Source organism: Pseudophryne corroboree, chromosome 11 (assembly GCF_028390025.1).
Source record: "Pseudophryne corroboree isolate aPseCor3 chromosome 11, aPseCor3.hap2, whole genome shotgun sequence".
Classification (NCBI taxonomy): Eukaryota; Metazoa; Chordata; class Amphibia; order Anura; family Myobatrachidae; genus Pseudophryne; species Pseudophryne corroboree.
Window position 1 is genome coordinate 109,742,080 of NC_086454.1, and position 24,459 is coordinate 109,766,538.

A 24,459-nucleotide genomic window follows, 5' to 3' on the forward strand; every position below is an offset into this window, starting at 1 on the left:
TCAAGGGGTCCCCCCCCCAGCCACCCAAGGGCCAGGGGTGAAGCCCGAGGCTGTCCCCCCCATCCAATTGGCTGCGGATGGGGGGCTGATAGCCTTTTGTGAAAATGAAAAGATATTGTTTTTAGTAGCAGTACTACAAGGCCCAGCAAGCCTCCCCCGCATGCTGGTACTTGGAGAACCACAAGTACCAGCATGCGGCGGAAAAACGGGCCCGCTGGTACCTGTAGTACTACTACTAAAAAAATACCCAAAAAAAGACAATACACACACACCTTGAAAGTAAAGTTTTATTACGTGCATCCACACAAACATACATACATACTTACCTTATGTTCACACGAGGGTCGGTCCTCTTCTCCAGTAGAATCCATGGGGTACCTGTTGAATAAATTCTACTCACCAGATCCAGGGTCCCAGGCTCCTCGTAGCATCCATTTGTAATCCACGTACTTGAATAAAATAAAAAAACGGAGAGCCGAGCCACGCACTGAAAGGGGACCCATGTTTGTACATGGGCCCCCTTTCCCCGAATGCCAGAAACCCACTCTGACTGATGTCTAAGTGGGTTTCTTCAGCCAATCAGGGAGCGCTACGTTGTAGCACCCTCCTGATCGGCTGTGTGCTCCTGTACTGTCTGACAGGCGGCACACGGCAGTGTTACAATGTAGCGCCTATGCGCTCCATTGTAACCAATGGTGGGAACTTTGTGGTCAGCGGTGAGGTCACTTTCGGTCAACCGCTGACTACAAAGTTCCCACCATTGGTTACAATGGAGCGCATAGGCGCTACATTGTAACACTGCCGCGTGCTGCCTGTCAGTCAGTACAGGAGCACACAGCCGATCAGGAGGGTGCTACAACGTGGCGCTCCCTGATTGGCTGAAGAAACCCACTTAGACATCAGTCAGAGTGGGTTTCTGGCATTCGGGGAAAGGGGGCCCATGTGAAAACATGGGTCCCCTTTCAGTGCGTGGCTCGGCTCTCCGTTTTTTTATTTTAATCAAGTACGTGGATTACAAATGGATGCTACGAGGAGCCTGGGACCCTGGATCTGGTGAGTAGAATTTATTCAACAGGTACCCCATGGATTCTACTGGAGAAGAGGACCGACCCTCGTGTGAACATAAGGTAAGTATGTATGTATGTTTGTGTGGATGGATGTAATAAAACTTTACTTTCAAGGTGTGTGTGTATTGTCTTTTTTTGGGTATTTTTTTAGTAGTAGTACTACAGGTACCAGCGGGCCCGTTTTTCCGCCGCATGCTGGTACTTGTGGTTCTCCAAGTACCAGCATGCGGGGGAGGCTTGCTGGGCCTTGTAGTACTGCTACTAAAAACAATATCTTTTCATTTTCACAAAAGGCTATCAGCCCCCCATCCGCAGCCAATTGGATGGGGGGGACAACCTCGGGCTTCACCCCTGGCCCTTGGGTGGCTGGGGGGGGGACCCCTTGATTGAAGGGGTCCCCACTCCCCCAGGGTACCCCGGCCAGGGGTGACTAGTTGGATATTTGATGCCACGGCCGCAGGGCACTATATAAAAGTGACCCCCGGCTGTGGCATTATCTGTCCAGCTAGTGGAGCCCGGTGCTGGTTTTAGAAATACTGGGGACCCCTACTCTTTTTGTCCCCCGTATTTTTGGAACCAGGACCAGGCGCAGAGCCCGATGCTGGTTGCTTAAATATGGGGGAACCCCTGTCATTTTCCCCCCCATATTTCTGCAACCAGGGTCGGCTCAAAGAGCCCGAGGCTGGTTATGCTTAGGAGGGGGGACCCCACGCATTTTTTTTCGTCGTTTTACAGTGTTTATTTAAAAAAAAAAAAAAAAATGAACCCCAGCACGGATCACACAGATCCGGCCGAGATTCATTGTGATAAAGTCGGCAGTGTTTTGCTAATCACTGCCGTAAAAAACGGGAAAAAAACACGAATGACATCGACATCGGAACAAATGAAAAATCCGAATACGACAGCTTAGTAAATTAGGCGTAATAAATTCAAAAAGTTGCAGTTTTACACTGTCGATGTCATTCGTGATTGAACTTTGACCTTTTTCCGAAAATTACGAATGTTAGTAAATATACCCCTATGAATCAAGCTGTGTCGTCAATGGTCAATTAATTTTTTCCTATGGAATAGTTGAGGATTGTAGGAACAAATAGTTCTAAATGCTGAATATGAAAATTGTTACATTTTGCACCACAACAGAGAATGAGCCAAATATTCAATTGAGCAAAGTTTCTATCATCTCATGATATGAGACTAGCAGTTTGTACAAAATCATAATTGATATTTACAGATATTTATCAATGACTGCATTGGGAAATATATAACATTGCCCTAATAAAGTATAGTAATTATTAATTTTAGATTTTGTAGTCGTTATTCATTTACTCCACGTCCCAGTCTGTTCATCCTTATTGCTTTCTGTTACATTGTAAAGCAATACACTGCTGATAATAAAGACAAATACATTTATGATTCTTGTCAGTGTAATGTGCAGCTGTGGCTTGTAAATAATTTAACAGCATTAACCCCTTTAGGGGGGTATCCAATTAGCTGCGGTCAATAACCGCAGGTAATTGTATCGCCGGGGGCTATCCTATTAGCCCTGATGTGGCGCGCTCCTCCCCCTGATTCCGGCACTTATCCCAGATTATGCTTTGGGTGTCTTAGCCACTTGAAGTATAATCCGTGATTATCAGGCTGCCGGAGCTGCGATAACACATAGGATCAGGGACTTATCCTGGATCCCATGTGTTTTTGCACAATTGCGGGTCCATTTTCAGCCGATGAAAACGGCCTGTAATAGGATACCGTGATAATGACCATCGGTCATTAATTGCGTTATCTGTCTGTTTTCATTGGCTGAAAACGCATCGGGGATAATTGGATACCACTCTTATTGAGCAGATTTTTGCTTGTGTGTGCTGGTTTAAGTGCAATAACTTTTTAGTTATTAGATTAGCAGGGAGAACTCTCTAATACCCAAATAAAAACAGGAGACACACACCTTGAGAGTAAAACTTTATTAAACACCTGCCGACACACACATACTTACCTATGTTGACACGCCGACTGCCACGTCTCCTGATCCGACGATCCGGGGTACCTGTGAATAAAATTATACTCACCTCAATCCAGTGTCCAGATATAAATCCACGTACTTGGCAAAAAAACAAACCGCATTTACCCGAACCACGGACTGAAAGGGGTCCCATGTTTACACATCAGACCCCTTTCCCCGAATGCCGGGACACCACGTGACTGCTGTCACCGAGGTCCCTTCAGCCAATCAGCGAGCGCAACGTCCTGGCACTCTGCTGATTGGCTGGACGTCTGAGCTGTCAGACAGCGCCTCGCAAAGCCTCTCCATTATACTCAATGGTGGGAACTTTGCGGTTAGCGGTGAGGTCACCCGCGGTCAGCGGCTGACTGCGGGTAACCCCACCGCTGACGGCAAAGTTCCCACCATTGAAAGTAATGGAGAGGCTTTGCGATGCGCTGTCTGACCTCAGACGCGCACAGCCAATCAGGTGAGCGCCACGGAAGTAGCGCTTCCTGATTGGCTGAAGGGACCTCAGTGACAGGAGTCACGTGGGGTCCCGGCACATTCGGGGAAAGGGGTCCCATGTGTCAACATGGGACCCCTTTCAGTCCGGCATGGTCGGGTATGCGTTTTATTTTTTTACCAAGTACGTGGATTATCTCCCGGACACTGGATCAGGTGAGTAAATTTTTTTTCACAGGTACCCCGGATCGTCGGAGACTGTGGCAGTCGGTGGGTCAACATAGGTAAGTATGTGTGTGTCGGCAGTTGTGTAATAAAGTTTTACTATCAAGGTGTGTGTCTCCTGTTTTTATTTGGATATTTTTTTCCCAGTAGAACTACAGGTACCAGCGGGCCCGTTTTTCTCCCGCATGCTGGTACTTGTGGTTCTCCAAGTACCAGCTTGCGGGGGAGGCTTGCTGGGACTTGTAGTACTACTGGAAAAAACAATATTCTTTCACATTTCTCAAGGCTATCAGCCTCCCATCCGCAGCCCTTGGATGGGGGTGACAGCCTCGGGCTTCACCCCTGGCCCTTGGGTGGCTGGGGGGGGACCCCTTGATTGAAGGGGTCCCCACTCCCCCAGGGTACCCCGGCCAGGGGTGACTAGTTGGATATTTAATGCCACGGCCCCAGGGCACTGTATAAAAGTGACCCCCGGCTGTGGCATTATCTGTCCAGCTAGTGGAGCCCGTTGCTGGTGTATAAAATACGGGGGACCCCTACTCTTTTTGTCCCCCGTATTTTTTGCACCAGCACCAGGCGCAGAGCTCGGTGCTGGTTTTAAAAATACGGGGGATCCCTGTCAATTTCCCCCCCGGATTTTTAGAACCAGGACCAGCTCGAAGAGCCCGAGGCTGGTTATGCTTTGGAGGGGGGACCCCACACCATTTTTTTCGGGTTTTTCCCGTTTTTTCCCGTTTTTATAAAACCGGATCAAAATCCGTCAAATCGGCCGTTTTTCGGCCGCGGGACTGTCGAATCCGTTTTTTATTGCATATGGTCAATTTCGGCACCCACTTGCTGAAATTAGCCTGTCGAATTGTGTCGAGTTGAAAAACGGCCGATAATTTGCCGCGATTCGCCGCTAATTGCATATACCCCAATATCTTTGTAACAAATGTAGTTACAAGCAGTTTACATAAAATATGCGAAGAACTATAAAGGCTACAGTGTAATTACACTTTGTTATGAATTTACTCCGGATTATTTGGGGGAATTTAGTACATCCCCAGAAATAAATCCTAAATAGGTTTCTCTTTAGGCCCATACACACTTGACGATAAAATGAACGACGTCGTTCATTTCAGCCCTCATCAACGACGTCGCTCATTATATCGTCAAGTGTGTATGCATCCGACGACCACCGATGCGCGGCCCTGCGGGACGTTAACGACCCTCGCTTATCTGTGGAGCATGTATGCTCGATTTCCACTATGGTCGTTACCGACCAGAGACGTCGTTGAATGTGTATGGTGTGAAAGACCAACGACCAACGACCAAGACACTGTTCACCAGCCCTGTTCCCAGCTCATTATTTTAATAAACTGTTCAGCTTGGATGCTTCAACGATGAATGGTCTATGGTCTTTGGTCTTTCGTCTTTGGTCGTTGGTAGTGTGTATGCTCATGTCGTTTGCTCAGCTGTTCAAGGGAAGTTCAAGGGAAGTCGTTGACGACGATCGTTGACGATGTGTGCATCGTCAAGTGTGTATGGGCCTTTAGATAAGCTGAAGGCTGCATAAGCCTGAGGCCATATAAGAGCCCAATTTTTTTGTGATTGGTTGTTTATGACTAAGCAGTTGCTAGGTAGATCAGTGTTTTCTTGGGTATTTTTCCTATAGGATTTTAGGGCTGTCCGTCAAGGGTTTAGGGGTTGGTCTTGGAATAATATATAAGCCATGGTCATGTGCCTCAGACTTCCTCTTGCCATTTTGGAATGGCCCAGGAAGGCTGAGTACTCATTACATTTATTACCCTTGTTTAATCTTTTTGTATGCTGTTTTCACTGTGCGCTGTGGCCCCCTCCCACTGTTCCTCCTATGTTTTTCCTGGGTGCGGGTTATTCCCCCCCCCATGGCTTTCGTCCTACACCATTGGGGACGCCCCGTGGGTCATGGCTGCCCTTCTGCCTCTATTTCCTCCCTGCCGTGCGGTGGCCCCGTCGCCCCAGCCCGCTGTCCCACCTCCCTCCGGTTTGCGGCGTGTGACTTGTCCCCCCCTCCCGCCTGTGGCTCCTGTTGCGTGGTCGAAGCGCGGGCTCTTCCTGCGCTTGTTGTGCCCTCTGTTTTGTCTGCGCAGGTGTCGACGGGTCCCTGGGTGTCAAGGTTTTAGGCACGGAGGAACCGGAGGCTGAGGAGGGATGCGGCTGCAGCGGCAGCAGAAGACGCACCGCCGCGGTCGGTGGCGGTGGAGGCTGATGGTGTTTTAGGTCCTTCAGACATCGGTGAGCATGCTGTTGTTTTTCCTTATTGTTACAGTATTCCTTTTAACCTCTGTAGTGTTCCTCTGGTTCTCCTTGGCGCCAGCATTGGTGGGCTAGGCTCATTGCGTGGCGCGGAATGGGAAGGCGCCGACGCAGGGCCGGATTAACAATGGGGCGGATGGAGCTGCAGCTCCAGGCCTCCCATTGAAAATAGGCCCATAGCCTGCCACAGATAAAGAGGGCCATAATCGCCAGCATTACAATGAGTCACTCTGACTCATTGTATGTTGCCGCCAGACAGTGCCTCGGCCCCCAGTTTGTAAATCCCGGCCGCAGCAGGAGGAAAGGCCGCTCTCCTCTCGAGCGTCTCCTCCATACAGATTATTGATCTGCTCTGCCTGGCCAGTGTGGAGGAGGAGCCACTTTCCCTCTACTCCAGCTCCTCCCCCTTAGAATTTGGTGGCGGTGCTGCTGATGAGGACGGACCAGCCAGAGGAGAGGCACCTCAACGCAACGGCTGCACACCGCGCACCCCCCCCCCCCCATCCCGCAGCACACACTGTGCTGACTGTCACCCCCAGCTGCCTCCCTCACCGCACACAGCGCTGGCCGCCACCCCCTCCCCGGCCGCCTCTCACACCGCACTGGCGGCCACCCCTCTCCCCGGCCACCTCCCGCACCACACACCGCACCGGTGACCACCCCTCCCCCCGGCCTCCTCCCGCACCACACACCGCGCTGAACCCCCCCCCCCCCCCCGTCCCTGGCCGTTTGTTTTGTATTTTTAAAAGAAGATTGACTTGATTTTCAGGGGGTCGGTCTGAGATGCGGCTACGGAAAGTATTTTTTCTGGGCCTGCCCTATATTGATGTACTGCCTGGAGGGGACTGGTTACAAGAGCAGCGCCAGTGCTCTGCCACTTGCTGGAGCTCCTCGATTTTACACCCTGCCTAATGAGGTAATAACAATATTATATGTCTGTTACATATTACACAACGGTTATATTTTGTATAAGTATCTATTTTATCCTGTTTTCATTCTCTTTCCTCAAATCTCCCCTCTGTTATTCCCCCTGTGCTGTGTGCTGCTCTCTACTCCCGTGTTCCTCTTGTCTCCCCCCGTTATTCCCCCTGTGTTCCTCTTGTCTCCCCCCGTTATTCCCCCGTGTTCCTCTTGTCTCCCCCCGTTATTCCCCCTGTGTTCCTCTTGTCTCCTCCCGTTATTCCCACTGTGTTCCTCTTGTCTCCCCCCCGTTATTCCCCGTGTTTTTCTTGTCTCCCCCCCCGTTATTCCCCCTGTGTTCCTCTTGTCTCCCCCCCGTTATTCCCCCTGTGTTCCTCTTGTCTCCCCCCCGTTATTCCTCCTGTGTCCCTCTTGTCTCTCCCAGTTATTCCCCCTGTGTCCCTCTTGTCTCTCCCAGTTATTCCCCGTGTTCCTCTTGTCTTCCCCTGTTATTCCCCCTGTTTCTCTTGTCTTCCCCTGTTATTCCCCCTGTGTTTTTCTTGTCTTCCCCCGTTATTCCCCCTGTGTTCCTCTTGTTTCCCCCCGTTATCCCCCCTGTGTTCCTCTTGTCTCCCCCGTTATTCCCCCTGTGTTCCTCTGGTCTCCCCCGTTATTCCCCCTGTGTCCCTCTTGTCTCTCCCAGTTATTCCCCCTGTGTCCCTCTTGTCTCTCCCAGTTATTCCCCCTGTGTTCCTCTTGTCTCCCCCCGTTATTCCCCCTGTGTTCCTCTTGTCTCCCCCCGTTATTCCCCCTGTGTTCCTCTTGTCTCCTCCCGTTATTCCCCCTGTGTTCCTCTTGTCTCCCCCCCGTTATTCCCCGTGTTTTTCTTGTCTCCCCCCCCCCGTTATTCCCCCTGTGTTCCTCTTGTCTCCCCCCCGTTATTCCCCCTGTGTTCCTCTTGTCTCCCCCCCGTTATTCCTCCTGTGTCCCTCTTGTCTCTCCCAGTTATTCCCCCTGTGTCCCTCTTGTCTCTCCCAGTTATTCCCCGTGTTCCTCTTGTCTTCCCCTGTTATTCCCCCTGTTTCTCTTGTCTTCCCCTGTTATTCCCCCTGTGTTTTTCTTGTCTTCCCCCGTTATTCCCCCTGTGTTCCTCTTGTTTCCCCCCGTTATCCCCCCTGTGTTCCTCTTGTCTCCCCCGTTATTCCCCCTGTGTTCCTCTTGTCTCCCCCGTTATTCCCCCTGTGTCCCTCTTGTCTCTCCCAGTTATTCCCCCTGTGTCCCTCTTGTCTCTCCCAGTTATTCCCCCTGTGTTCCTCTTGTCTCCCCCCCGTTATTCCCCCTGTGTTCCTCTTGTCTCTCCCCCCCCGTTATTCCCCGTGTTCCTCTTGTCTCCCCCCCCGTTATTCCCCGTGTTCCTCTAGTCTCCCCCCCGTTATTCCCCCTGTGTTCCTCTTGTCTCCCCCCCGTTATTCCCCCTGTGTTCCTCTTGTCTCCCCCCCGTTATTCCTCCTGTGTCCCTCTTGTCTCTCCCAGTTATTCCCCCTGTGTCCCTCTTGTCTCTCCCAGTTATTCCCCCTGTGTCCCTCTTGTCTCTCCCAGTTATTCCCCGTGTTCCTCTTGTCTTCCCCTGTTATTCCCCCTGTTTCTCTTGTCTTCCCCTGTTATTCCCCCTGTATTTTTCTTGTCTCCCCCCGTTGTCCCCCCTGTGTTCCTCTTGTCTCCCCCCGTTATCCCCCCTGTGTTCCTCTTGTCTCCCCCGTTATTCCCCCTGTGTTCCTCTTGTCTCCTCCGTTATTCCCCCTGTGTCCCTCTTGTCTCTCCCAGTTATTCCCCCTGTGTCCCTCTTGTCTCTCCCAGTTATTCCCCCTTTGTTCCTCTTGTCTCCCCCCCGTTATTCCCCCTGTGTTCCTCTTGTCCCCCCCCCCCCCCGTTATTCCCCGTGTTCCTCTTGTCTCCCCCCCGTTATTCCCCCTGTGTTCCTCTTGTCTCCCCCCCCGTTATTCCCCCTGTGTTCCTCTTGTCTCCCCCCCGTTATTCCCCCTGTGTTCCTCTTGTCTCCCCCCCGTTATTCCCCCTGTGTTCCTCTTGTCTCCCCCCCCGTTATTCCCCCTGTGTTCCTCTTGTCTCCCCCCCGTTATTCCTCCTGTGTCCCTCTTGTCTCTCCCAGTTATTCCCCCTGTGTCCCTCTTGTCTCTCCCAGTTATTCCCCGTGTTTCTCTTGTCTTCCCGTTATTCCCCGTTTCTCTTGTCTTCCCCTGTTATTCCCCCTGTGTTTTTCTTGTCTTCCCCCGTTATTCCCCCTGTGTTCCTCTTGTCCCCCCCGTTATTCCCCCTGTGTTCCTCTTGTCTCCCCCCCGTTATTCCCCCTGTGTCCCTCTTGTCTCTCCCAGTTATTTCCCCTGTGTTCCTCTTGTCTCCCCCCCGTTATTCCCCCTGTGTCCCTCTTGTCTCTCCCAGTTATTCCCCCTGTGTCCCTCTTGCCTCCTCCCCATGAAGGTTGCTGCAAATTATATAGAATATAATTTTTTAAGTTTTTTTATTTGGGGTTGGTGTGCACTTGGGCCCACCACACACTAGTTCTGTCACTGGTGTGTCCGTCCCTTCATGTGCTTTTGGAATCACGTATGTTTACTCATGTAGTGATGAAATTGAGTCTGCAACTGTACCATGCATCCACAAATGAAGTTCTTTGTACAGCGCTGGCGCTATGCATGTAATGTCTCTCCCAGTTATTCCCCCTGTGTCCCTCTTGTCTCCCCCCCGTTATTCCCCGTGTTCCTCTTGTCTCCCCCCCGTTATTCCCCCTGTGTTCCTCTTGTCTCCCCCCCGTTATTCCCCCTGTGTTCCTCTTGTCTCCCCCCCGTTATTCCCCCTGTGTTCCTCTTGTCTCCCCCCCGTTATTCCCCCTCTGTTCCTCTTGTCTCCCCCCCCCCGTTATTCCTCCTGTGTCCCTCTTGTCTCTCCCAGTTATTCCCCCTGTGTCCCTCTTGTCTCTCCCAGTTATTCCCCGTGTTCCTCTTGTCTTCCCGTTATTCCCCGTTTCTCTTGTCTTCCCCTGTTATTCCCCCTGTGTTTTTCTTGTCTTCCCCCGTTATTCCCCCTGTGTTCCTCTTGTCCCCCCCGTTATTCCCCCTGTGTTCCTCTTGTCTCCCTCCCGTTATTCCCCCTGTGTTCCTCTTGTCTCCCCCCCGTTATTCCCCCTGTGTCCCTCTTGTCTCTCCCAGTTATTTCTAGAGATGAGCGGGTTCGGTTCCTCGGAATCCGAACCCGCCCGAACTTCATGTTTTTTTACACGGGTCCGAGCGACTCGGATCTTCCCGCCTTGCTCGGTTAACCCGAGCGCGCCCGAACGTCATCATCACGCTGTCGGATTCTCGCGAGGCTCGGATTCTATATAAGGAGCCGCGCGTCGCCGCCATTTTTCACACGTGCATTTAGATTCATAGGGAGAGGACGTGGCTGGCGTCCTCTCCGTTTATAGAGATTCGAGAAGAGAGTGAGACAGTCTCACTAGAGAGAGACATAGTAGTCATTTTGGGGAGCATTAGGAGGAGTACTACTACTACTAGTACTTGCTGAAGTGAAGTGATAGATAGTGTGACTGTATTGTATTATCTGACTTGTGGGGGAGACACTGACAGTGGGGAGCAGTTAGAGTCTGAGAGCAGGACTCAGGACTCAGGAGTACATACTACATATAACGTACAGTGCACACTTTTGCTGCCAGAGTGCCACACCAGTATAATATATATTGTGATTGTATGCTTAGGAGTACTACTTGCAAGTTGCTGATAGTGTGACCAGTGACCTGACCACCAGTTTAATAATCACCACCAGTTTAATTAATATATATATATATATATATATATATAATTGTATATAATTAATATATATATAATATTATAATTGTATACCACCTACCCGTGTTTTTCTTTTTTTTCTTTCTTCTTTATACATACTACTATAGTAGCTTACTGTAGCAGTCTGCGGTGCTGCTGAGCTGACAGTGTCCAGCAGGTCCGTCATCAGTCATTACATAATAAATATATATACCTGTCCGGCTGCAGTACTAGTGATATTATATATACATATATATATTGATTTCATATCATTATCATCCAGTCTATATTAGCAGCAGACACAGTACGTTAGTCCACGGCTGTAGCTACCTCTGTGTCGGCACTCGGCAGTCCATCCATAATTGTATACCACCTACCCGTGTTTTTTTTTTTCTTTCTTCTTGATACATACTACTATAGTAGCTTACTGTAGCAGTCTGCGGTGCTGCTGAGCTGACAGTGTCCAGCAGGTCCGTCATCAGTCATCATTACCTAATAAATATATATCTACCTGTCCGGCTGCAGTACTAGTGATATTATATATACATATATATATTGATTTCATATCATTATCATCCAGTCTATATTAGCAGCAGACACAGTACGGTAGTCCACGGCTGTAGCTACCTCTGTGTCGGCACTCGGCAGTCCATCCATAATTGTATACCACCTACCCGTGGTTTTTTTTTTCTTTCTTCTTGATACATACTACTATAGTAGCTTACTGTAGCAGTCTGCGGTGCTGCTGAGCTGACAGTGTCCAGCAGGTCCGTCATCAGTCATCATTACCTAATAAATATATATCTACCTGTCCGGCTGCAGTACTAGTGATATTATATATACATATATATATTGATTTCATATCATTATCATCCAGTCTATATTAGCAGCAGACACAGTACAGTAGTCCACGGCTGTAGCTACCTCTGTGTCGGCACTCTGCAGTCCATCCATAATTGTATACCACCTACCCGTGTTTTTTTTTTTCTTTCTTCTTGATACATACTACTATAGTAGCTTACTGTAGCAGTCTGCGGTGCTGCTGAGCTGACAGTGTCCAGCAGGTCCGTCATCAGTCATCATTACCTAATAAATATATATCTACCTGTCCGGCTGCAGTACTAGTGATATTATATATACATATATATATTGATTTCATATCATTATCATCCAGTCTATATTAGCAGCAGACACAGTACGGTAGTCCACGGCTGTAGCTACCTCTGTGTCAGCACTCGGCAGTCCATCCATAAGTATACTAGTATCCATCCATCTCCATTGTTTACCTGAGGTGCCTTTTAGTTGTGCCTATTAAAATATGGAGAACAAAAATGTTGAGGTTCCAAAATTAGGGAAAGATCAAGATCCACTTCCACCTCGTGCTGAAGCTGCTGCCACTAGTCATGGCCGAGACGATGAAATGCCAGCAACGTCGTCTGCCAAGGCCGATGCCCAATGTCATAGTACAGAGCATGTCAAATCCAAAACACCAAATATCAGTAAAAAAAGGACTCCAAAACCTAAAATAAAATTGTCAGAGGAGAAGCGTAAACTTGCCAATATGCCATTTACCACACGGAGTGGCAAGGAACGGCTGAGGCCCTGGCCTATGTTCATGGCTAGTGGTTCAGCTTTACATGAGGATGGAAGCACTCAGCCTCTCGCTAGAAAAATTAAAGACTCAAGCTGGCAAAAGCAGTAGCACCGCAAAGAACTGTGCGTTCTTCGAAATCCCAAATCCACAAGGAGAGTCCGACTCCAATTGTGTCGGTTGCGATGCCTGACCTTCCCAACACTGGACGTGAAGAGCATGCGCCTTCCACCATTTGCACGCCCCCTGCAAGTGCTGGAAGGAGCACCCGCAGTCCAGTTCCTGATAGTCAGATTGAAGATGTCAGTGTTGAAGTACACCAGGATGAGGAGGATATGGGTGTTGCTGGCGCTGGGGAGAAAATTGACCAGGAGGATTCTGATGGTGAGGTGGTTTGTTTAAGTCAGGCACCCGGGGAGACACCTGTTGTCCGTGGGAGGAATATGGCCACTGATATGCCTGGTGAAAATACCAAAAAAATCAGCTCTTCGGTGTGGAAGTATTTCAACAGAAATGCGGACAACAGGTGTCAAGCCGTGTGTTGCCTTTGTCAAGCTGTAATAAGTAGGGGTAAGGACGTTAACCACCTCGGAACATCCTCCCTTATACGTCACCTGCAGCGCATTCATAATAAGTCAGTGACAAGTTCAAAAACTTTGGGTGACAGCGGAAGCAGTCCACTGACCAGTAAATACCTTCCTCTTGTAACCAAGCTCACGCAAACCACCCCACCAACTCCCTCGGTGTCAATTTCCTCCTTCCCCAGGAATGCCAATAGTCCTGCAGGCCATGTCACTGGCAATTCTGACGATTCCTCTCCTGCCTGGGATTCCTCCGATGCATCCTTGCGTGTAACGCCTACTGCTGCTGGCGCTGCTGTTGTTGCTGCTGGGAGTCGATGGTCATCCCAGAGGGGAAGTCGTAAGACCACTTTTACTACTTCCACCAAGCAATTGACTGTCCAACAGTCCTTTGCGAGGAAGATGAAATATCACAGCAGTCATCCTACTGCAAAGCGGATAACTGAGGCCTTGGCATCCTGGGTGGTGAGAAACGTGGTTCCGGTATCCATCATTACTGCAGAGCCAACTAGAGACTTGTTGGAGGTACTGTGTCCCCGGTACCAAATACCATCTAGGTTCCATTTCTCTAGGCAGGCGATACCGAAAATGTACACAGACCTCAGAAAAAGAGTCACCAGTGTCCTAAAAAATGCAGCTGTACCCAATGTCCACTTAACCACGGACATGTGGACAAGTGGAGCAGGGCAGGGTCAGGACTATATGACTGTGACAGCCCACTGGGTAGATGTATGGACTCCCGCCGCAAGAACAGCAGCGGCGGCACCAGTAGCAGCATCTCGCAAACGCCAACTCTTTCCTAGGCAGGCTACGCTTTGTATCACCGGTTTCCAGAATACGCACACAGCTGAAAACCTCTTACGGCAACTGAGGAAAATCATCGCGGAATGGCTTACCCCAATTGGACTCTCCTGTGGATTTGTGGCATCGGACAACGCCAGCAATATTGTGTGTGCATTAAATATGGGCAAATTCCAGCACGTCCCATGTTTTGCACATACCTTGAATTTGGTGGTGCAGAATTTTTTAAAAAACGACAGGGGCGTGCAAGAGATGCTGTCGGTGGCCAGAAGAATTGCGGGACACTTTCGGCGTACAGGCACCACGTACAGAAGACTGGAGCACCACCAAAAACAACTGAACCTGCCCTGCCATCATCTGAAGCAAGAAGTGGTAACGAGGTGGAATTCAACCCTCTATATGCTTCAGAGGTTGGAGGAGCAGCAAAAGGCCATTCAAGCCTATACAATTGAGCACGATATAGGAGGTGGAATGCACCTGTCTCAAGCGCAGTGGAGAATGATTTCAACGTTGTGCAAGGTTCTGCTGCCCTTTGAACTTGCCACACGTGAAGTCAGTTCAGACACTGCCAGCCTGAGTCAGGTCATTCCCCTCATCAGGCTTTTGCAGAAGAAGCTGGAGACATTGAAGGAGGAGCTAACACGGAGCGATTCCGCTAGGCATGTGGGACTTGTGGATGGAGCCCTTAATTCGCTTAACAAGGATTCACGGGTGGTCAATCTGTTGAAATCAGAGCACTACATTTTGGCCACCGTGCTCGATCCTAGATTTAAAGCCTACCTTGGATCTCTCTTTCCGGCAGACACAAGTCTGCTGGGGTTGAAAGACCTGCTGGTGAGAAAATTGTCAAGTCAAGCGGAACGCGACCTGTCAACATCTCCTCCTTCACATTCTCCCGCAACTGGGGGTGCGAGGAAAAGGCTCAGAATTCCGAGCCCACCCATTGGCGGTGATGCAGGGCAGTCTGGAGCGACTGCTGATGCTGACATCTGGTCCGGACTGAAGGACCTGACAACGATTACGGACATGTCGTCTACTGTCACTGCATATGATTCTCTCACCATTGAAAGAATGGTGGAGGATTATATGAGTGACCGCATCCAAGTAGGCACGTCACACAGTCCGTACTTATACTGGCAGGAAAAAGAGGCAATTTGGAGGCCCTTGCACAAACTGGCTTTATTCTACCTAAGTTGCCCTCCCACAAGTGTGTACTCCGAAAGAGTGTTTAGTGCCGCCGCTCACCTTGTCAGCAATCGGCGTACGAGGTTACATCCAGAAAATGTGGAGAAGATGATGTTCATTAAAATGAATTATAATCAATTCCTCCGTGGAGACATTGACCAGCAGCAATTGCCTCCACAAAGTACACAGGGAGCTGAGATGGTGGATTCCAGTGGGGACGAATTGATAATCTGTGAGGAGGGGGATGTACACGGTGATATATCGGAGGATGATGATGAGGTGGACATCTTGCCTCTGTAGAGCCAGTTTGTGCAAGGAGAGATTAATTGCTTCTTTTTTGGTGGGGGTCCAAACCATCCCGTCATTTCAGTCACAGTCATGTGGCAGACCCTGTCACTGAAATGATGGGTTGGTTAAAGTGTGCATGTCCTGTTTATACAACATAAGGGTGGGTGGGAGGGCCCAAGGACAATTTCATCTTGCACCTCTTTTTTCTTTAATTTTTCTTTGCGTCATGTGCTGTTTGTGGAGTGTTTTTTGGAAGGGCCATCCTGCGTGACACTGCAGTGCCACTCCTAGATGGGCCCGGTGTTTGTGTCGGCCACTAGGGTCGCTTATCTTACTCACACAGCTACCTCATTGCGCCTCTTTTTTTCTTTGCGTCATGTGCTGTTTGTGGAGTGTTTTTTGGAAGGGCCATCCTGCGTGACACTGCAGTGCCACTCCTAGATGGGCCCGGTGTTTGTGTCGGCCACTAGGGTCGCTTATCTTACTCACACAGCTACCTCATTGCGCCTCTTTTTTTCTTTGCGTCATGTGCTGTTTGGGGAGTGTTTTTTGGAAGGGCCATCCTGCGTGACACTGCAGTGCCACTCCTAGATGGGCCCGGTGTTTGTGTCGGCCACTAGGGTCGCTTATCTTACTCACACAGCTACCTCATTGCGCCTCTTTTTTTCTTTGCGTCATGTGCTGTTTGTGGAGTGTTTTTTGGAAGGGCCATCCTGCGTGACACTGCAGTGCCACTCCTAGATGGGCCCGGTGTTTGTGTCGGCCACTAGGGTCGCTTATCTTACTCACACAGCTACCTCATTGCGCCTCTTTTTTTCTTTGCGTCATGTGCTGTTTGGGGAGTGTTTTTTGGAAGGGCCATCCTGCGTGACACTGCAGTGCCACTCCTAGATGGGCCCGGTGTTTGTGTCGGCCACTAGGGTCGCTTATCTTACTCACACAGCTACCTCATTGCGCCTCTTTTTTTCTTTGCGTCATGTGCTGTTTGGGGAGTGTTTTTTGGAAGGGCCATCCTGCGTGACACTGCAGTGCCACTCCTAGATGGGCCAGGTGTTTGTGTCGGCCACTAGGGTCGCTTAGCTTAGTCATCCAGCGACCTCGGTGCAAATTTTAGGACTAAAAATAATATTGTGAGGTGTGAGGTATTCAGAATAGACTGAAAATGAGTGGAAATTATGGTTTTTGAGGTTAATAATACTTTGGGATCAAAATGACCCCCAAATTCTATGATTTAAGCTGTTTTTTAGGTTTTTTGGAAAAAAACACCCGAATCCAAAACACACCCGAATCCGACAAAAAAAATTCGGTGAGGTTTTGCCAAAACGCGGTCGAACCCAAAACACGGCCGCGGAACCGAACCCAAAACCAAAACACAAAACCCGAAAAATTTCCGGCGCTCATCTCTAGTTATTTCCCCTGTGTTCCTCTTGTCTCCCCCCCGTTATTCCCCCTGTGTCCCTCTTGTCTCTCCCAGTTATTCCCCCTGTGTCCCTCTTGCCTCCTCCCCATGAAGGTTGCTGCAAATTATATAGAATATAATTTTTCAAGTTTTTTTTATTTGGGGTTGGTGTGCACTTGGGCCCACCACACACTAGTTCTGTCACTGGTGTGTCCGTCCCTTCATGTGCTTTTGGAATCACGTATGTTTACTCATGTAGTGATGAAATTGAGTCTGCAACTGTACCATGCATCCACAAATGAAGTTCTTTGTACAGCGCTGGCGCTATGCATGTAATGGTAATAATAATCTGTGCTCTGTGTATAGATATCAGTTATTAATGTATAACCCTGGTCCATATTTGTCACATCGAACCTCTTCTAACAGTACTATGCTGCATTCCAGGGGCTACCTGACGCAACATGTATAAGGGGCTGCCTGGCGCAATGTGTATAAGGGCCTACCTGGCGCAATGTGTATAAGGGCCTACCTGGTGCAATGTGTATTAGGTCCTACCTGGTGCAATGTGTATAAGGGGCTACCTGGCGCAATGTGTATACAGGTATCTGACTGGCACAATGTGTATGAGGACACTGCTGTGTGGTGTAATGTGAATTGGTACTATTATGTGGCCACACCACTTCCTGTAAAGCCACACCCCTATATTTTTGACACACGTTTTTTGCACGCAGTGTCCCTAGTTTCAATGGGGAAAGTGGGGTCGCCAAAGGAAACGTTCACTCTGGGCACCACAATATCTAGAACCAGCCCTGACTACAGCATATACAGACTATGAGGGAAGGGGGGCACACTGATGCATATACAGACTAGGCGGTAGGGGTGCACACTAATACACATACAGACTAGGAGGGGAGGGGGGCAGACTAATACACATACAGACTAGGAGGGGAGGGGGGCACACTAATACACATACAGACTAGAAGGGGAGGGGGGCACACTGATGCATATACAGACTAGGAGGGGAGGGAGGCACACTGATGCATATACAGACTAGGAGGGGAGGGGGGTACACTAATACACATACAGACTAGGAGGGGAGGGGGGCACACTAATACACATACAGACTAGGAGGGGAGGGGGGCACACTGATGCATATACAGACTAGGAGGGAATGGGGGCATACTGATGCATATACAGACTAGGAGGGGAGGGGGGCACACTGATGCATATACAGACTAGGAGGGGAGGGGGGTACACTAATACACATACAGACTAGGAGGGGAGGGGGAGCACACTAATACACATACAGACTAGGAGGGGAGGGGGAGCACACTAATACACATACAGACTAGGAGGGGAGGGGAGGCACACTAATACACGTACAGACTAGGAGGGGAGGGGGGCACACTAATAATACACATACAGACTAGGAGGGGAGGGGGGCACACTAATACACATACAGACTAGGAGGGGAGGGGGGCACACTAATACACATACAGACTAGGAGGGGAGGGGGGCACACTGACGCATATACAGACTAGGAAGGGAGGGGGGCACACTGATGGGTAGCTATACAGACTAGGAGGGGAGGGGGCACACCTACGCATATATAGACTAGGAAGGGAGTGGGGCACACTAATAATACACATACAGACTAGGAGGGGAGGGGGCACACTAATACACATACAGACTAGGAGGGGAGGGGGGCACACTAATAATACACATACAGACTAGGAGGGGAGAGGGGCTCACTAATACACATACAGACTAGTAGGGGAGGGGGGCACACTAATAATACACATACAGACTAGGAGGGGAGAGGGGCACACTAATACCCATACATACTAGTAGGGGAGGGGGGCACACTAATAATACACATACAGACTAGAAGGGGAGAGAGGCTCACTAATAATACACATACAGACTAGGAGGGGAGGGGGGCTCACTAATACACATACAGACTAGGAGGGGAGAGGGGCACACTAATAATACACATACAGACTAGGAGGGGAGGGGGGCACACTAATAATACACATACAGACTAGGAGGGGAGAGGGGCTCACTAAAACACATACAGACTAGGAGGGGAGAGGGGCTCACTAATACACATACAGACTAGGAGGGGAGGGGGCACACTAATAATACACATACAGACTAGGAGGGGAGGGGGGCACACTAATAATACACATACAGACTAGGAGGGGAGAGGGGCTCACTAATACACATACAGACTAGTAGGGGAGGGGGGCACCCTAATAATACACATACAGACTAGGAGGGGAGAGGGGCACACTAATACACATACATACTAGTAGGGGAGGGGGGCACACTAATAATACACATACAGACTAGAAGGGGAGAGAGGCTCACTAATAATACACATACAGACTAGGAGGGGAGGGGGGCACACTAATAATACACATACAGACTAGGAGGGGAGAGGGGCTCACTAATACACATACAGACTAGGAGGGGAGAGGGGCACACTAATAATACACATACAGACTAGGAGGGGAGAGGGGCTCACTAAAACACATACAGACTAGGAGGGGAGAGGGGCTCACTAATACACATACAGACTAGGAGGGGAGGGGGCACACTAATAATACACATACAGACTAGGAGGGGAGGGAGGCACACTAATAATACACATACAGACTAGGAGGGGAGGGAGGCACACTAATAATACACATACAGACTAGGAGGGGAGAGGGGCTCACTTATACCCCTTTCTCTAAACGTCCTAGTGGATGCTGGGGACTCCGTCAGGGCCATGGGGATCAGCGGCTCCGCAGGAGACAGGGCACAAAAATAAAGCTTTAGGATCAGGTGGTGTGCACTGGCTCCTCCCCCTATGACCCTCCTCCAAGCCCCAGTTAGGTTTTTGTGCCCGTCCGAGCAGGGTGCAATCTAGGTGGCTCTCTTAAGGAGCTGCTTAGAAAAAGTTTTAGGTTTTTTATTTTCAGTGAGTCCTGCTGGCAACAGGCTCACTGCATCGAGGGACTTAGGGGAGAGAAGTTCAACTCACCTGCGTGCAGGATGGATTGGCTTCTTAGGCTACTGGACACCATTAGCTCCAGAGGGAGTCGGAACACAGGTCTTACCCTGGGGTTCGTCCCGGAGCCGCGCCGCCGACCCCCCTTGCAGATGCTGAAGATTGAAGGTCCAGAAACCGGCGGCAGAAGGCTTTTCAGTCTTCATGAAGGTAGCGCACAGCACTGCAGCTGTGCGCCATTGTTGTCACACACTTCACACCATTAGGTCACGGAGGGTGCAGGGCGCTGCTGGGGGCGCCCTGGGCAGCAATGTATAATACTTTTTATGGCAAAAAAATACATCACATATAGCCCTTGAGGCTATATGGATGTATTTAACCCCTGCCAGATATCTCAAACTCCGGGAGAAAAGCCGCCGGAATAGGGGGCGGGGCTTATTCTCCTCAGCACACAGCGCCATTTTCCTGCTCAGCTCCGCTGTGAGGAAGGCTCCCAGGACTCTCCCCTGCACTGCACTACAGAAACAGGGTAAAACAGAGAGGGGGGGCCCTTTTTTTGGCGATATTTTATATATTTAAGCTGCTATAAGGATACAACACTTAAATAAGGTTGTTCCCATATATATTATAGCGCTTGGGTGTGTGCTGGCAAACTCTCCCTCTGTCTCCCCAAAGGGCTAGTGGGGTCCTGTCTTCAATAGAGCATTCCCTGTGTGTCTGCTGTGTGTCGGTACGTGTGTGTCGACATGTATGAGGACGATGTTGGTGTGGAGGCAGAGCAATTGCCGATAATGGTGATGTCACCCCCCAGGGAGTCGACACCGGAATGGATGGCTTTGTTTATGGAATTACGTGATAATGTCAGCACATTACAAAAATCAGTTGACGACATGAGACGGCCGGAAAACCAGTTGGTACCTGTCCAGGCGTCTCAGACACCGTCAGGGGCTGTAAAACGCCCTTTACCTCAGTCGGTCGACACAGACCCAGACACGGACACTGAATCTAGTGTCGACGGTGAAGAAACAAACGTATTTTCAAGTAGGGCCACAAGTTATATGATCACGGCAATGAAGGAGGCTTTGCATATCTCTGATACTGCAAGTACCACAAAAAGGGGTATTATGTGGGGGGTGAAAAAACTACCTGTAGTTTTTCCTGAATCAGAGGAATTGAATGATGTATGTGATGAAGCGTGGGTTAACCCAGATAGAAAAGTGCTAATTTCAAAAAAGTTATTGGCATTATACCCTTTCCCGCCAGAGGTTAGGGCGCGCTGGGAAACACCCCCTAAGGTGGATAAGGCGCTCACACGCTTATCAAAACAAGTGGCGTTACCGTCTCCTGATACGGCCGCCCTCAAGGATCCAGCTGATAGGAGGCTGGAAACTACCCTAAAAAGTATATACACACATACTGGTGTTATACTGCGACCAGCCATCGCCTCAGCCTGGATGTGCAGTGCTGGGGTGATCTGGTCGGATTCCCTGACCGAAAATATTGATACCCTGGATAGGGACAGTATTTTACAGACTTTAGAGCAATTAAAGGATGCTTTTCTTTATATGCGAGATGCTCAGAGGGATATTTGCACTCTGGCATCGAGAGTAAGTGCGATGTCCATATCTGCCAGAAGAAGTTTATGGACACGACAGTGGTCAGGTGATGCGGATTCCAAACGGCATATTGAAGTATTGCCGTATAAAGGGGAGGAATTATTTGGCGTCGGTCTATCGGATCTGGTGGCCACGGCAACGGCCGGGAAATCCACCTTTTTACCTCAGACCCCCTCCCAACAGAAAAAGACACCGTCTTTTCAGCCGCAGTCCTTTCGGTCCTATAAGGGCAAGCGGGCAAAAGGACAGTCATATCTGCCCCGAGGCAGAGGAAAGGGTAAGAGAGGGCAGCAAGCAGCTCCTTCCCAGGAACAGAAGCCCTCCGCGGGTTCTGCAAAGCCCTCAGCATGACGCTGGGGCTTTACAAGCGGACTCAGAAACGGTGGGGGGTCGACTCAAGAATTTCAGCGCGCAGTGGGCTTGCTCACAGGTGGACCCCTGGATCCTGCAGATAATATCTCAGGGTTACAGGTTGGAATTCGAGAAGTCTCCCCCTCGCCGTTTCCTAAAGTCTGCTCTGCCAACGTCTCCCTCAGACAGGGCGACGATATTGGAAGCCATTCACAAGCTGTATTCTCAGCAGGTGATAGTCAAGGTACCCCTCCTACAACAGGGAAAGGGGTATTATTCCACACTATTTGTGGTACCGAAGCCGGACGGCTCGGTAAGACCTATTCTAAATCTGAAATCTTTGAACCTGTACATACAAAAATTCAAGTTCAAGATGGAGTCACTCAGAACAGTGATAGCGAATCTGGAAGAAGGGGACTTTATGGTGTCCCGGACATCAAGGATGCTTACCTGCATGTCCCAATTTGCCCTTCACATCAAGGGTACCTCAGGTTCGTGGTGCAAAACTGTCATTATCAGTTTCAGACGCTGCCGTTTGGATTGTCCACGGCACCTCGGGTCTTTACCAAGGTAATGGCCGAAATGATGTTTCTTCTACGAAGAAAAGGCGTATTAATTATCGCTTACTTGGACGATCTCCTGATAAGGGCAAGGTCCAGAGAACAGCTGGAGGACGGAGTAGCACTAACCCAAGTAGTGCTGCAACAACACGGGTGGATTCTGAATTTCCCAAAATCTCAGTTGACCCCGACAACACGTCTGCTGTTCCTGGGAATGATTCTGGACACGGTTCAGAAAAAGGTGTTTCTTCCGGAGGAGAAAGCCAGGGAGTTATCCGAACTTGTCAGGAACCTCCTAAAACCAGGAAAAGTGTCTGTGCATCAATGCACAAGAGTCCTGGGAAAGATGGTGGCTTCTTACGAAGCAATCCCATTCGGCAGATTCCACGCACGAACTTTTCAGTGGGATCTGCTGGACAAATGGTCCGGATCGCATCTGCAGATGCATCAGCGGATAACCTTATCGCCACGGACAAGGGTGTCTCTTCTGTGGTGGTTACAGAGTGCTCATCTGTTACAAGGCCGCAGATTCGGCATACAGGACTGGGTCCTGGTGACCACGGATGCCAGTCTGAGAGGCTGGGGAGCGGTCACACAGGGAAGAAACTTCCAGGGAGTATGGTCAAGCCTGGAGATGTCTCTTCACATAAATATACTGGAGCTAAGAGCGATTTACAATGCTCTAAGCCTGGCAAAACCCCTGCTTCAGGGTCGGCCGGTGTTGATCCAGTCGGACAACATCACGGCAGTCGCCCACGTAAACAAACAGGGCGGCACAAGAAGCAGGAGAGCAATGGCAGAAGCTGCAAGGATTCTTCGCTGGGCGGAAGATCATGTGATAGCACTGTCAGCAGTGTTCATTCCGGGAGTGGACAACTGGGAAGCAGACTTCCTCAGCAGACACGATCTACACCCGGGAGAGTGGGGACTTCATCCAGAAGTCTTCCACATGATTGTGAACCGTTGGGAAAAACCAAAGGTGGATATGATGGCGTCTCGCCTCAACAAAAAACTGGACAGGTATTGCGCCAGGTCAAGAGACCCTCAGGCAATAGCTGTGGACGCTCTGGTAACACCGTGGGTGTTCCAGTCAGTGTATGTGTTTCCTCCTCTGCCTCTCATACCAAAAGTACTGAGAATTATACGGCAAAGGGGAGTAAGAACGATACTCGTGGCTCCGGATTGGCCAAGAAGAACTTGGTACCCGGAACTTCAGGAGATGCTCACGGAAAATCCGTGGCCTCTACCTCTAAGACGGGACCTGATTCAGCAGGGACCGTGTCTATTCCAAGACTTACCGCGGCTGCGTTTGACGGCGTGGCGGTTGAACGCCGAATTCTAAGGGAAAAAGGCATTCCGGAAGAGGTCATCCCTACACTGGTTAAAGCCAGGAAGGAGGTGACTGCACAACATTATCACCGCATTTGGAGAAAATATGTTGCGTGGTGCGAGGCCAGGAAGGCCCCCACGGAGGAATTTCAATTGGGTCGATTCCTACATTTCCTGCAAACAGGATTGTCTATGGGCCTCAAGTTGGGGTCCATTAAGGTTCAAATTTCGGCCCTGTCGATTTTCTTCCAGAAAGAATTGGCTTCAGTTCCTGAAGTCCAGACTTTTGTAAAAGGAGTACTACATATACAGCCCCCGATTGTGCCCCCAGTGGCTCCGTGGGACCTTAATGTAGTTTTGGATTTTCTCAAATCCCATTGGTTTGAGCCACTCAAATCGGCGGATTTGAAATATCTTACATGGAAAGTAACCATGCTACTGGCCCTGGCTTCAGCCAGGAGAGTGTCAGAATTGGCGGCTTTATCGTATAAAAGCCCATATCTGATTTTCCATTCGGACAGGGCAGAACTGCGGACGCGTCCTCATTTTCTGCCTAAGGTGGTGTCAGCGTTTCACCTGAACCAGCCTATTGTGGTGCCTGCGGCTACTAGCGATTTGGAGGATTCCAAGTTGCTGGACGTTGTCAGGGCATTGAAAATATATATTTCAAGGATGGCTGGAGTCAGAAAATCTGACTCGCTGTTTATACTGTATGCACCCAACAAGCTGGGTGCTCCTGCTTCTAAGCAGACGATTGCTCGTTGGATTTGTAGCACAATTCAACTTGCACATTCTGTGGCAGGCCTGCCACAGCCTAAATCTGTCAAGGCCCATTCCACAAGGAAGGTGGGCTCATCCTGGGCGGCTGCCCGAGGGGTCTCGGCATTACAACTCTGCCGAGCAGCTACGTGGTCGGGGGAGAACACGTTTGTAAAATTCTACAAATTTGATACCCTGGCTAAAGAGGACCTGGAGTTCTCTCATTCGGTGCTGCAGAGTCATCCGCACT

At 49.8% G+C, this 24,459-nt stretch overlaps 1 long non-coding RNA gene across 1 annotated transcript in view; it reads left to right on the top strand.

The window, feature by feature from the left end:
• The window catches only part of LOC134969038 (uncharacterized), a 56,898-nt gene that overhangs the window by 15,201 nt on the left and 17,238 nt on the right, over positions 1-24,459 (top strand). Inside the window, exons 2-3 of the long non-coding RNA XR_010189381.1 lie at positions 5,850-5,994; positions 6,785-6,931. This is a non-coding gene — a long non-coding RNA (uncharacterized LOC134969038). The remainder of the gene's footprint in view (positions 1-5,849; positions 5,995-6,784; positions 6,932-24,459) is intronic.